We start from the raw sequence: 11,470 nt of genomic DNA on the forward strand, positions 1-11,470 counted from the left end.
TGGAATGTTGGCTTTGTAGCTTTAAACGGATTGGTTGGCTGTGTTCTCACATCTTGATTGGTTGATGGAATTGATGTTTGGTGAGGGTAATTGGTGATGGCATCCTGTGTTGTTCTGGGTCCTGTGTCGGTTTTTGTGGCTGGGACTCGTTTATTGACGAGGGATGGTTTCCATATATATATATATATATATATATATATATATATATATATATATATATATATTCTGTCCTGTCCATTAAGCTGTTTGTGGAAGGAATTTCAAGGTCTAAAGGGCTGATACTTTCATCCAGAAAACGTATTTTGAATTTGATCTAATCTATGTGGCTTCTCCCAGAAAAAAGAAATTGTATAGCTCTTTCTGTTCCCCACTACAGTTTCTGTAGATGCTGAATGTCTCGCCTTTTTAACATCAGATTTAAAGCAAAGGATTTGAGTCAATTACATTGACATGTCCTTGCCGTGTTCTTGTCAACACAATGAAACTGACGTACAGATACAAAAATAATACAGGACATGGATACCTGCTTCTCTTCTCCATTCATTTTCTCTGTACTTCACTGCTGGCTTCCTTGACAGGCTAATCTTGAGTCTGTTGCTGCCATCAGCTGTTAATATGGAGCCAGTGCAGCCCCCAGCCGTAAAATGAATGCCAATCCTATGGTCTGCTTTTAGCATTGTGAAAAGCAGAAGCAACAAGTTCAATCAATCAATCAATCAATCAGAATAGAGCTGGAAGGGACCTTCAAAGTCTTCTAGCAGGAGGCCCTATACCATTTCAGACAAGTGAAGTCTTTTCTTAAAAACCTTCCGTGATGGAGCACTGAGGTGGCTTTCTGGAAAATAGGTTTTCATGATAGGTACTTGTTAGTGAACTTGCTGTTCAGATTCTAAGCATGTTGTCGGCCCCGTTGTGACATTGGAGAATGGTGGTCCACTATCTATATTTCAGACATTGTGATGAATAATAAAATAATAAATAACCCAGAGAGTTTCATCCATGATTGGAGTTTGCCCCATGTATGCTTCCATTTACTGGGGGGGTGGGGGGAGATTCTATTTTCAGCTGGGAAATATAGGATTTCCTTAGAGAGAAGAATGATGGATTCAGCACCTAAACCAGGGGTGTCAAATTCCGTGACCTGACAAATGCGCGCATGACAAAAGCGCGCCGACAAAAGCGCGGCGCTAAAACCGCGATGTCATCAATGCAACATCATCGACGCAGTGACAACAGTGGGCCGACAGAAGCGCGATTTAAGTTAAGGTAAGGGTTAGGGTTAGGGCTAGGTTTACAGCGCGCTTCTGTTGCCACGCTGTTGTCGCCGCGCTTCAGAGCTCATTCGTCGGCGCGCTTTAGAACTCACGGTTTTGTCACTGCGGTTTAGTCGGGCGCGCTTTTGTCGTTCGCCCTTTTGTCGGTGAACCGTCAAATTCAATTTCATTGAGGGCCACATCAGGTCTGTGGTTGACCCCAGGGGGAGGGGGTATGCTTGGTCGACTGGGTGGGTGTGGCCATCTTAACGCTACTCCCCCCCCCCCACAAACTGCTGCCATGTTTCCTCTTCGTATTGGGTAGACCAGGACGGCCCCGAGGGCTGGAACCGACCACATTGTGGGCCTTGAGTTTGACACCCCTGACCTAGACTCTCTAACCATTACAAGGCATAAGAGCCGAGGTGGCGCAGTGGTTAGGGTGCAGTACTGCAGGCCACTTCAGCTGACTGTTATCTGCAGTTCAGCGGTTCAAATCTCACTGGCTCAAGGTCGACTCAGCCTTCCATCCTTCCGAGGTGGGTGAAATGAGGACCCAGACTGTGGGGGCAATTTGCTGACTCAATTTGCTAAAAATCTGTAAACTGCTTAGAGAGGGCTAAAAGCCCTATGAAGCGGTATATAAGTCTAATTAATAAATAAATAAATTAGTGGTGATTACTTACGCACACCTGAGAAAGCTTTCTGCCATACTGGGTTGCCAAAATATGCTTAATCCCCCTTAGTTCTGCCGGTTTGAGAATTGCTGTCGAAACAGTTCCCTGACTTTGCCTAGGGATATTCTAACCCAGTTGCTAAGAGCTTGTGGTGTGTGTGTGTGTGTGTAAATTATGAATATTTAAAAAGGAGAGAGCAGCCAAACATTTCCCCCCCGGTTATAGTCTCGGTGGCCCCAGAGGCTGGGTGTTAGCAATTTTAATTAATGGACGGCACATCTGGTTTTAGAGAACGGTGCTTGGAGCACTTTTCGAAGCGCCTTAATTAGGTATTAAAACCTGCAGGTGTTCTGGCATCCACTGACTTGGCTGCTCAGAGTTCACACGGGGGGAGATTTGTGTAGGGATGGCTAGAAAGCCTGCACATTTCGGTGGGTCGTGCTATGCTTCTGCCTCGTTTTAGCTTTGCGTTTTCTGGCACAACTGGCCGGCCAAGAAAAAACAAACAAACAGGGAGGTAGACCAGGAAACGGTTTCCATTGGGAACCTCTGGCATGAATGGCATCTTCAGGACACAGATGGTTTTGTGTCATTGTGCATTTCCAGGCATTGCTGAAATAACAGAATAGCAAACTTACAAGGGACTTTGGAGGTCTTCTAGTCCAACCTTGGCAGGAAACCTTATACCAGTGATGGCTAACCTTTTTCTGATCGCTGCCAACCTCACACTGCACACATGGCCACACCCATAATGCAATGTGCACATGGCCCCCATGGACCCCTGCGCATGCACACACAACCCCCCTTTTTTGCCCGCCATCTTTCCCAGCACGAGGCTCTTCTCCAGTGAGTCCTTCCTTCTCATTGGGTGGCCAAAGTGTTTAAGTTTCCTCTTCAGGATCTGGCTTTCTGAAGAGCAATCAGGGTTGGAACTACATGGACCTAGTCCTGTCTTTTAAAAAAACTATTCCTCTCTTTTCAACAGTGACTCTTTCATTCTTAGCATCTCTAATTCTGAACAATCCTGAGCAAGAAAAGGTGATTAATTCTTTACACCCTACCTTAGCATGCAAACACAAAATGTGCATCTGGCAAAGTGTGAAAAATGTGCACAAAATGCGCATATACACAGTTCTATGTATAATGAAACGGACCTCTGCGTAGACACATTCAGATCCACAGTGATTTAGAGCAAATCTGACTTCTCTTTTCAAATTCTTTTGGTTCACTATTTTGTCTTTTCCAATCAAATCTGGGCCTAAACTGGATTTATCAGGATGGATTCCCCCCCCCCCACTTTTTTTTTTGGAAAGACCCATCCTGATTAATATTGCATAAGAACCAGTAGGGGGCATCATGTCACTACCGTAACTCTTTAGAGACTGTTTTCCCTTACCCTGTTGAGTGTTGTAGTTACAAACTAAATTTCATTTTTTTTGTTTTTGTTTATGGCATTAATTCTGAGGTTAAGGTTGGCCTGCCATGAGCAATAATAAGTTTAACCTTTGACTTTATACCATAAAATAGAATGCATCGTTCCATCCATGTCTCCTGTAACTGTTGCTATCCATAAATTCATCTTTAGATAAATGAAGCACATCCATCATGTGGTATTCGTACAAAGGGGTGTCCCTTAGTGCAGAATAAATGGTATGTACTCCAAAAAAACAAGAAGACAGTAAAATATGGGTGCCTATTTTTCTACCAACAATTAAATGCATGCATGCATGCATGCATGCATACATACATACATATATAAATACACATACATATGCATACATACATACATACATACATACATACATACATACATACATACATACATATGTTGTATTTGTGCTGATAAATAAATAAAGGGAGACTAGTATAGATCTATTTCAAGCTATTTAGTTCTCATCAGCTAGCCATACCCTTACTGGGATTTGAACCTGGGCTATATTACATACTAGGCAGACTTCTTAGCCATTAGGCCACTGGCTCTTATCTGTTATCAGCGAAGCCAAGGTGAAAGGTATCTATTAGATTTCTTTTACAACCCCCGGTATGCCCAAATATGGGAGGAAGATCACAACTTCACAATCTTCCTCCCATATTTGGGAGGAATATATACATACACATACACATACATACATACACACACACACACACACACAAACATAGAGAGATATGTACATAAGCCTTGTCGATCAGAAAGGTTGGCAGTTTGGCAGTTCGAATCCCTAGCGCCACGTAACGGTTTAAGCCCCCCTTTACTTGTCCCAGCTTCTGCCAACCTAGCAATTCGAAAGCACGTAAAACTGCAAGTAGAAAAATAGGAACCACCTTTGGTGGGAAGGGAACAGCTTTCCGTGCGCCTTCAGTGTTTCAACATGCCGGCCACATGACCACGGAGACATCTTTGGACAGTTGGCTCTTCGGCTTTGAAACGGAGAGGAGCACCACCCCCTAGAGTCGGGAACGACTAGCACATATGTGCAAGGGGAACCTTTACTTGGTCTGTTGACCATAATAAAAAACAGATCGGAATAGAAACATGTTGCCTTTTTCCTTACAGTTCAGATCAACTGATGGAACTGTGCATGCGAAAAGACTGGATTGAATTAATTGTCTTCGCTCCGCACAAAAAAGCCTTCCACCAGCAGAAAAATCAAACGTTGAAGAGAAATAAGCTGGAATATATTCTTGATATCCTGGCTTTCAGTATGTATGGTTTTTGTGTGTCTGAGAACACATTCAGACTTTCAATACACCCATTCTACTGTAAAGTTACTTTTTAAATAGGAATTAGAGGAAAATTTCCAAACTTGCCCTCATCGCATCCAGATAATTACAAGATATCCCCGTTGTGAGAAACCAGTTTTTTTTTTTTTTTAAAAAAAACCTTTATTGAATAACCCGTGATTGGGTTCACACAATGCACTAAACCGTAAATCATAGTTTGCACACTATAATGGCTAGGCTTGCACATTGCACATGAGCCGTGGTGACGCAGTGGTTAGAATACAGTACTGCAAGCTACTTCTGCCAACTGCAGGCTGCAGTTCGGCAGTTCCAATCTCACCAGGTTCAAGGTTGACTCAGCCTCCCATCCTTCCGAGGTGGGTCAAATGAGGACCCAGATTGTTGGGGGTAAGAGGCTGACTCTGTAAACCTCTTAGAGAGGGCTGCAAAGCACTGTGGTATATAAGTGGTATATAACACAGGTGAGTTGCCTGGTTTGGCTGAACTGGTAGTGGCAGCGGCAGGAGTCTCCGCGAGAGCATGGGCAAACTGGTGGTAAACCGGTTAGAAACGCATTGCTGGTATATATGTCTAAGTGCTGTTGTCTTACATTGTAAACTCTGAAGCCCATATGCTTTCTGTTCTGTCTTTTAGAGTCTCCCAAAGTTTGTTTGTTTATTGAATGAATGTATATTTCCGCCTGTTGCTTCTGAATTTGACAAAAAGGAGGAACTTACTGGTCACACGTGGAGTGATCATTTCTTGTTACTCAGTTTGATGAAACACTTTAATTGAAATGATGCAATGTTTAGAATACAGCAATGTAGGCTGACTCTGCCCACTGCCAGGAGTTCGATCCTGACCAGCTCAAGTCTTCCATTCTTCTGAGGTTTGTAAAAGGAGGACCCAGATTGTTGGAGGTAAAATGCTGACTCTGTAAACAGCTTAGAGGGGGCTGTAAAGCACTGTGAAGTGGTATATAAGTCTAAGTACTATAGCTACCTTCCTTCCTTCCTTTTTTCCCTTCCTTCCCTTCCCTTCCTTCCATCCCGGCTCAAGGTCGATTCAGCCTTCCGTCCTACCGAGGTGGGTAAATTGAGGACCCAGATTGTTGGGGGCAGTAGGCTGACTCTGTAAACCGCTTCACAGTAAAGCACTATGAAGCGGTATATAAATCTAAGTGTTATTGCTAAGTGCGACTTCAAGCATATGACTACTGCATATTGACTACTGCAACGTGTTCTCTACATGGGGCAGCCTTTGAAGAGCATTCAGAGACTTCAGCTTGTCCAGAATGCAGCCGCGCGAGCGATCGTGGGTGCACCTCGGTTCACCCACGTAACACCTATCCTCCGCGAGCTGCACTGGCTGCCTATTGGTCTTCGGATACGCTTCAGTGGCGCTAGTCGTCACTTATAAAGTCCTTCATGGTATTGGACCTGGGTACTTGAGAGACCGCCTGCTGCCAATTACCTCCAATAGACCGATCAGATCCCACAGATTAGGCCTCCTCCGAATTCCATCCGCCGGCCATCCTCTACCCGGAGGAGAGCCTTCTCTGTGGCTGCTCCGACCCTCTGGAACGAACTCCCCGTGGAGATTCGAACCCTCACCACCCTCCAGGCCTTCCGCAATGCCCTTAAAACCTGGCTGTTCCGACAGGCCTGTGGCTAAAGAGCTGTTGCCCCCCGCCTCGAATGGTATGACTGTTGTTTGTTTTTAAATTATGTATTGTTATGTTTCGTCTTTTTTATTTCCTGTTTGTACCCCCCTTCCCTGATTTGAATTGTGAGCCGCCCTGAGTCCCCTTCGGGGAAAAGGGCAGCATATAAATGTAATAAAAGCCAAATCCAAATATGCCTGTGCAAATTCTTCTTAAACAACCTCCATAATTGGAGCACCCCTAACTTCTGAAGGCAAGTCATTCCACTGGTTAACTTACAGTACCTCTTGTCTGGTAAGGCTGGAGACATAGTCCTGAAATGCCAAGCACATTTGTTAGGATTAACGCATATGTTTGTGCATATTCGCAAGAAGTGCAACAACAAAAGTGTGTGTGATTCTCCTGTCTCCAGTGAAGTTCAGCTCGGGTTGCTTCTCGGTGCTCCTCGCGTCTTTTCTTCTTTGTGATTGGGATAGCAACTTCCTTCCCTGCCAGGCTATTGAATTTCTGCACATCAATCCCTCTCTTCTATCTTTCTCTCCCCCCCCCCTTTGCTTTCCCCAGGATGCACTGTATGGTGGATATTATCTAAAAGATCACTCCTGTGAAGACATTTCTCCTTCTTCTTCCCTGCTGCTCCTTTCTAGGTGGGGTCTTTCTTCTCGGTGACCTAAGAGATTCGCTCAACCTTCTGAAGAGTAAATTTGGCATGCGCATTTTCTGAAGCAGGTTATGGGAAGGGAAGCAATTATCCATCCAAACACATTAAAGGAGATTTCCCCCACCCCCTTCCTTGTGGGGGTGAGTGGAGGAGGCATAAACCCACAATACAGAAAGTTGCAATAAGTATGGAGCATTGAAGACAGTGTTTATGTTAGCCTCTGCCATTGATGTCGGTATAATAATAAAACCGCCTTGATCAAAAAGTGGGAGGAAGAGCGAGATTTTGCAAGAGGCGTTTGCAAAAAACTTCTTTGCAAAAGACATTTGCTTCCTTTGGCTAATGAAAGGATTAAATTGAGAACATTTTGCCCTGGGTTAAACTCTTGAATCTGGTCTATGCCGAGAGCTTGGTGGCTCTGCAGAGCCATGCAAAGCTGCAATTTAAGAGGTTGAGAATTTAACTGTACAGTTCTGCTTCTTGGAGCAATAAATGTCCATTTTCTTGCTTAACAGAAGAGCACCATCTTATTCCCCCTTCCATCAAAATGTATTACTTTTCCAGGGTTAATGTTCTTCACATTAAGCCAGAATATAGTCACGGTAGTCCTTGACTTATGATCATAATTGAGCCCAATTTTTTCTGTGCCAAGCAAAAAAGTTGCCAAGTGAGGTGCCCCATTTTATGAACTTGCTGCCATATTTGTTAAGTAAATCACTGCAGTTGTTAAGTGAATTGTGCAGTTGTTAAATGAATCTGTGTTGTGGCCCGCCAGCAGCCAGTAGAGCTGGCAGCAGTTGGACAGAGGTTGGGGAGGAACATGGGCCAGTCCTGGAGTCTGGGGAAGACTCTGATGAGGGTTCTGTGTCGGAGGTAGACAGGGGGCCAGAGCCGTATGTCACTTATCAGCTGCCTTCTGAGTCAGATATCAGTGAGGCAGAGGAACAGCTGGAGCCTGTTCCCAGTGTGCGCATGCACAGCAGTGTTCCAATATCTCAGGGGATGCCACAAAGAAGAGGGAGTCAAGCTATTATCCAAAGCACCTGAGGGTAGGACAAGAAGCAATGGGTGGAAACTAATCAAGGAGAGAAGCAACTTAGAACTAAGGAGAAATTTCCTGACAGTTAGAACAATTAATCAACTTGCCTCCAGAAGTTATGAATGCTTCAACATTGGAAGTTTTTAAGAAGAGATTGGATAAGAGATTTGTCTAAAGTGGTGTAGGGTTTTCTGCCTAAGCAAGGGGTTGGACTAGCAGACCTCCAATGTCCCTTCCAACCCTGTTATTCTAAACTTCCCTTCTAGAACTGATAAGGTAGGGTGATTAAAATATTAAAAGACTAGGAATATCCAGATTGAACTTCTCATTGAAATGTGGAGGCTATTGAGTGATGTCCACAAGTCATTATCTGTCAGCTTCACAAGCTTGTTATTACTATAAGATTAACTCTTGAGAGCCATTCTACGGAGGGTCACCATCTTCGCCTTACAGATTTCATGCTTCACTTAACTTTCCTGCCAACACAGTTACACAGCTGACAACCGATCTCTGTGATACAACTGAGCATTAAGCTTAAAGCATTCCTTTAAAAGGCGAAGAGGTAAGACCAGACAGTGCTACCCAGGCCTGGTTCATGCTTATCTATTTTACTTTATTAAATCCTCATTTATCAGTTTGGACTTGTTTGATTATCTATCTATCTATCTATCTTTTTTTTAATGTTTTTTTTCTTTTCGGTTTTTTTTTTTTTTTTTTTTTGACATTCAACACTTTTATTTCATTTTCATTTTCATTTTATACAATCACTTATATACTGTGCATAAAAAAAAACGGAAAAAAAAAAAACCCAACATAACACTTCATTCCCCCATACACCCTCTCTTCTCCCCCTCCAACTTTCCTTTCACCCCTCCAGCATTCCCCTCTTCTACTTCCCTACCCCCTCAGACATCTCCCCCTCCCTCCATCTCACCCTCCTTACATTCCCTCTCACTCCCTCTTTACTTCTCCCTTCTCTTTCCCTCTTCTCCTCACTTTGGTGTATCCATACAATTCAGTTTGTTTTTAAAATAAAAGTAGAAAAAGAAAAAAAGAAAAAAAAGAAAAACGAGCCGCAGTATACAAGTGAATTCTTATTGTTCTAAGGATTGAAACTGTAATTCCACCCTCCCCCCTCCCCCCTATAATCCCCCCTCCCTAACCCCCTTACGGCTTCGCAGGTCCCATACCCGGCATAATTCTTTAACAAGCATTTGAGTATAATAAGGCCAGCTAACTTTAAAATTAAAAAAATAAGATAAAAGTAAAGCCAAAAAGAAAAAGGAAAAATAGTAGAAAATAAGAAATTAAAAAAAAACACACACTCACACACAAAAAGAAGAAAGAAACAAAAAGGGTCAATAAACCCACTACGTTAACACAGCTTCCCATTATCTGTAAATCTTAAACAATGTAGCTCATTCCAAATTTCGGTTATTTTGCTACTTGCAGGGTTTCAAACTGTATTAGAGCCAGGTAAGTTGATCAATTAGGATTCCCCAACTAAAAGTCTCATTGCTTTGTCTATCTATTCAGACCTTTAATTTATCTCTTTTTTATCCAAATATCCAAACCTTTCTATAACACCATTAAACTCAAATACTTCTTTCATTTTTCATTTCCAACACCTCCCTTTCTATCCTTACCCACCTCCACATATAAATTTTTTACCTTCCACCCTGCCTTTATCCATATCCACATATATATTTTATCCACATTCATTGCTCCTCCCATGTTTACTCCACTTTCCTGAAGATTCTCCGACCAATCTTTCTTAACCTTATATTGAGATAGCAACTCAAACAAACGTCAGCTTGCGTTCTAGCCCCAGGTAATCTAGTTAAGCTTTCGCTACCCCTCCCTCTCCCACGCACCTCCCAACTCCGTTCGTCCCAAACCACAACTCAAAAAGATCACAATTTCCGCTCTCCTCGCCTAAGAAAATAGTTCATGCGCAATTTGAGTTAGAGTTCAGACAAAACTTATGTACAATATATGTCCACAATCAGCAACGCTTCTTTCAGTCTCCATGTCTCATCATCGATATGCCACTTTTCCATTTTATCCCAGACGGAAATCATAAAGCTTTAAAAACAACGCTTAGTCTTTATTCTTTAGTCTTCTGCCCTTCCGGAAGAGGAAAGCAACACCCTCCGCCTTGTAGCCACGTGTCTCGCTGTTTGTCTTCTCCTTCTCCTTGTCTCTCTCCAGGTCCGGATGAATCAGGAAGTCCCGCCTTCAGGGTCTCGTAGTAAAATTTTCGGGCTTCACAGACAGAATTAATGCGATGTTTTTGGTTGCCAAATGTAACTGTAATACCAGCTGGGACTTCCCATTTGTATGGAATCTGAGAGTTTCTGAGTTCTTCGGTTAAGAAAGCGTACTGTCTCCTTGTTCTTAATATTTGAAATGGTATCTCTTTAAAAACAGTCAAGTCCTCCCCATCAATTCTCAACCTCTTTCCGTAAAGCCTCTGTATTATCTCATTTCTAGATTCCCTTGTAGTAAAGTATATTATTATGTCCCTCGGAAGCTGTCGCTGTTTTGCTACCCAGGAATTCTGGCGGTAAATTCTTTGAATCTGCCAATCAAAGTTAAGTCCCGGACTTCCCACCAAGGGGCTGAAAGCCTCAAAGAAGGTCTGTTTCAAATTCTCCTGTTGGTTTTCACGCAGTCCTCTAACTTTTATAGCAAAGGCAGTCTTATCATAATTTATCATGACAAGTTCTTTTTGAGCAGTTTCAATTTCCTGTTGCAACGTTTGAATTTTTGATATCAGATTAAGGTTAGTTTCTTCCAAAAGTTCCAATTTGTCCTCCGTTTCAGCAATATAATCTGTCATGACTGTCATTACTCCGATCATATCCTGCTTTGCCTGAGCAATTTTAGCATCAAATTGATCACATAAATCCGATATCAGTTGATTAATCTCCTGTCTGAAATCATTAAGCGTTTTGAGAAGAAATTCTTGTGTTAGCAAATCTCCCGTGGAGGGTGTAGGAGACAAGGGTAGCGACTTCATAGCAGTTTTTGGAGATATGTTATTAAGGAAGCGCTTCTGTTTAGATTTGGGAGCCATTCCAGAATAAAAATAAAAGACAAGCAATCAAGCGAGCCAAAAATCAAAGTCTCTGCTCCCCTCAATTAATCTTTTAGCAATTAGTACGGAGAAGCCTTCAGGAGGGTAGGGCTAACTAAGTACGTCACCTCAAACACAAAAGCTACGAGATCGCCATCTTGTGACGCAGCTAAAAAAGAAAGGGAGCCTTTTGCGAAATTGAAGCTGGTATTTTAAATAGTAATGGAAGAAATTCCTCGGGAATGGTCCCCGCCCGGCTTGACTTTTAAATAGCTTAGCTTTGTCCTGGGGGGGGAGGCAATCTGCCTAGGCTGCAAAAAAGGCAGCGCGGAAAACTGGCCGGAGTAAAGGCTCAGCTAATGTTGAACCTCTTCTCC

Source organism: Thamnophis sirtalis, unplaced genomic scaffold (assembly GCF_051295495.1).
Source record: "Thamnophis sirtalis isolate CommonGarterSnake01/CBP01778 unplaced genomic scaffold, rThaSir2_p1.2 scaffold_14, whole genome shotgun sequence".
Taxonomy (NCBI): Eukaryota; Metazoa; Chordata; class Lepidosauria; order Squamata; family Natricidae; genus Thamnophis; species Thamnophis sirtalis.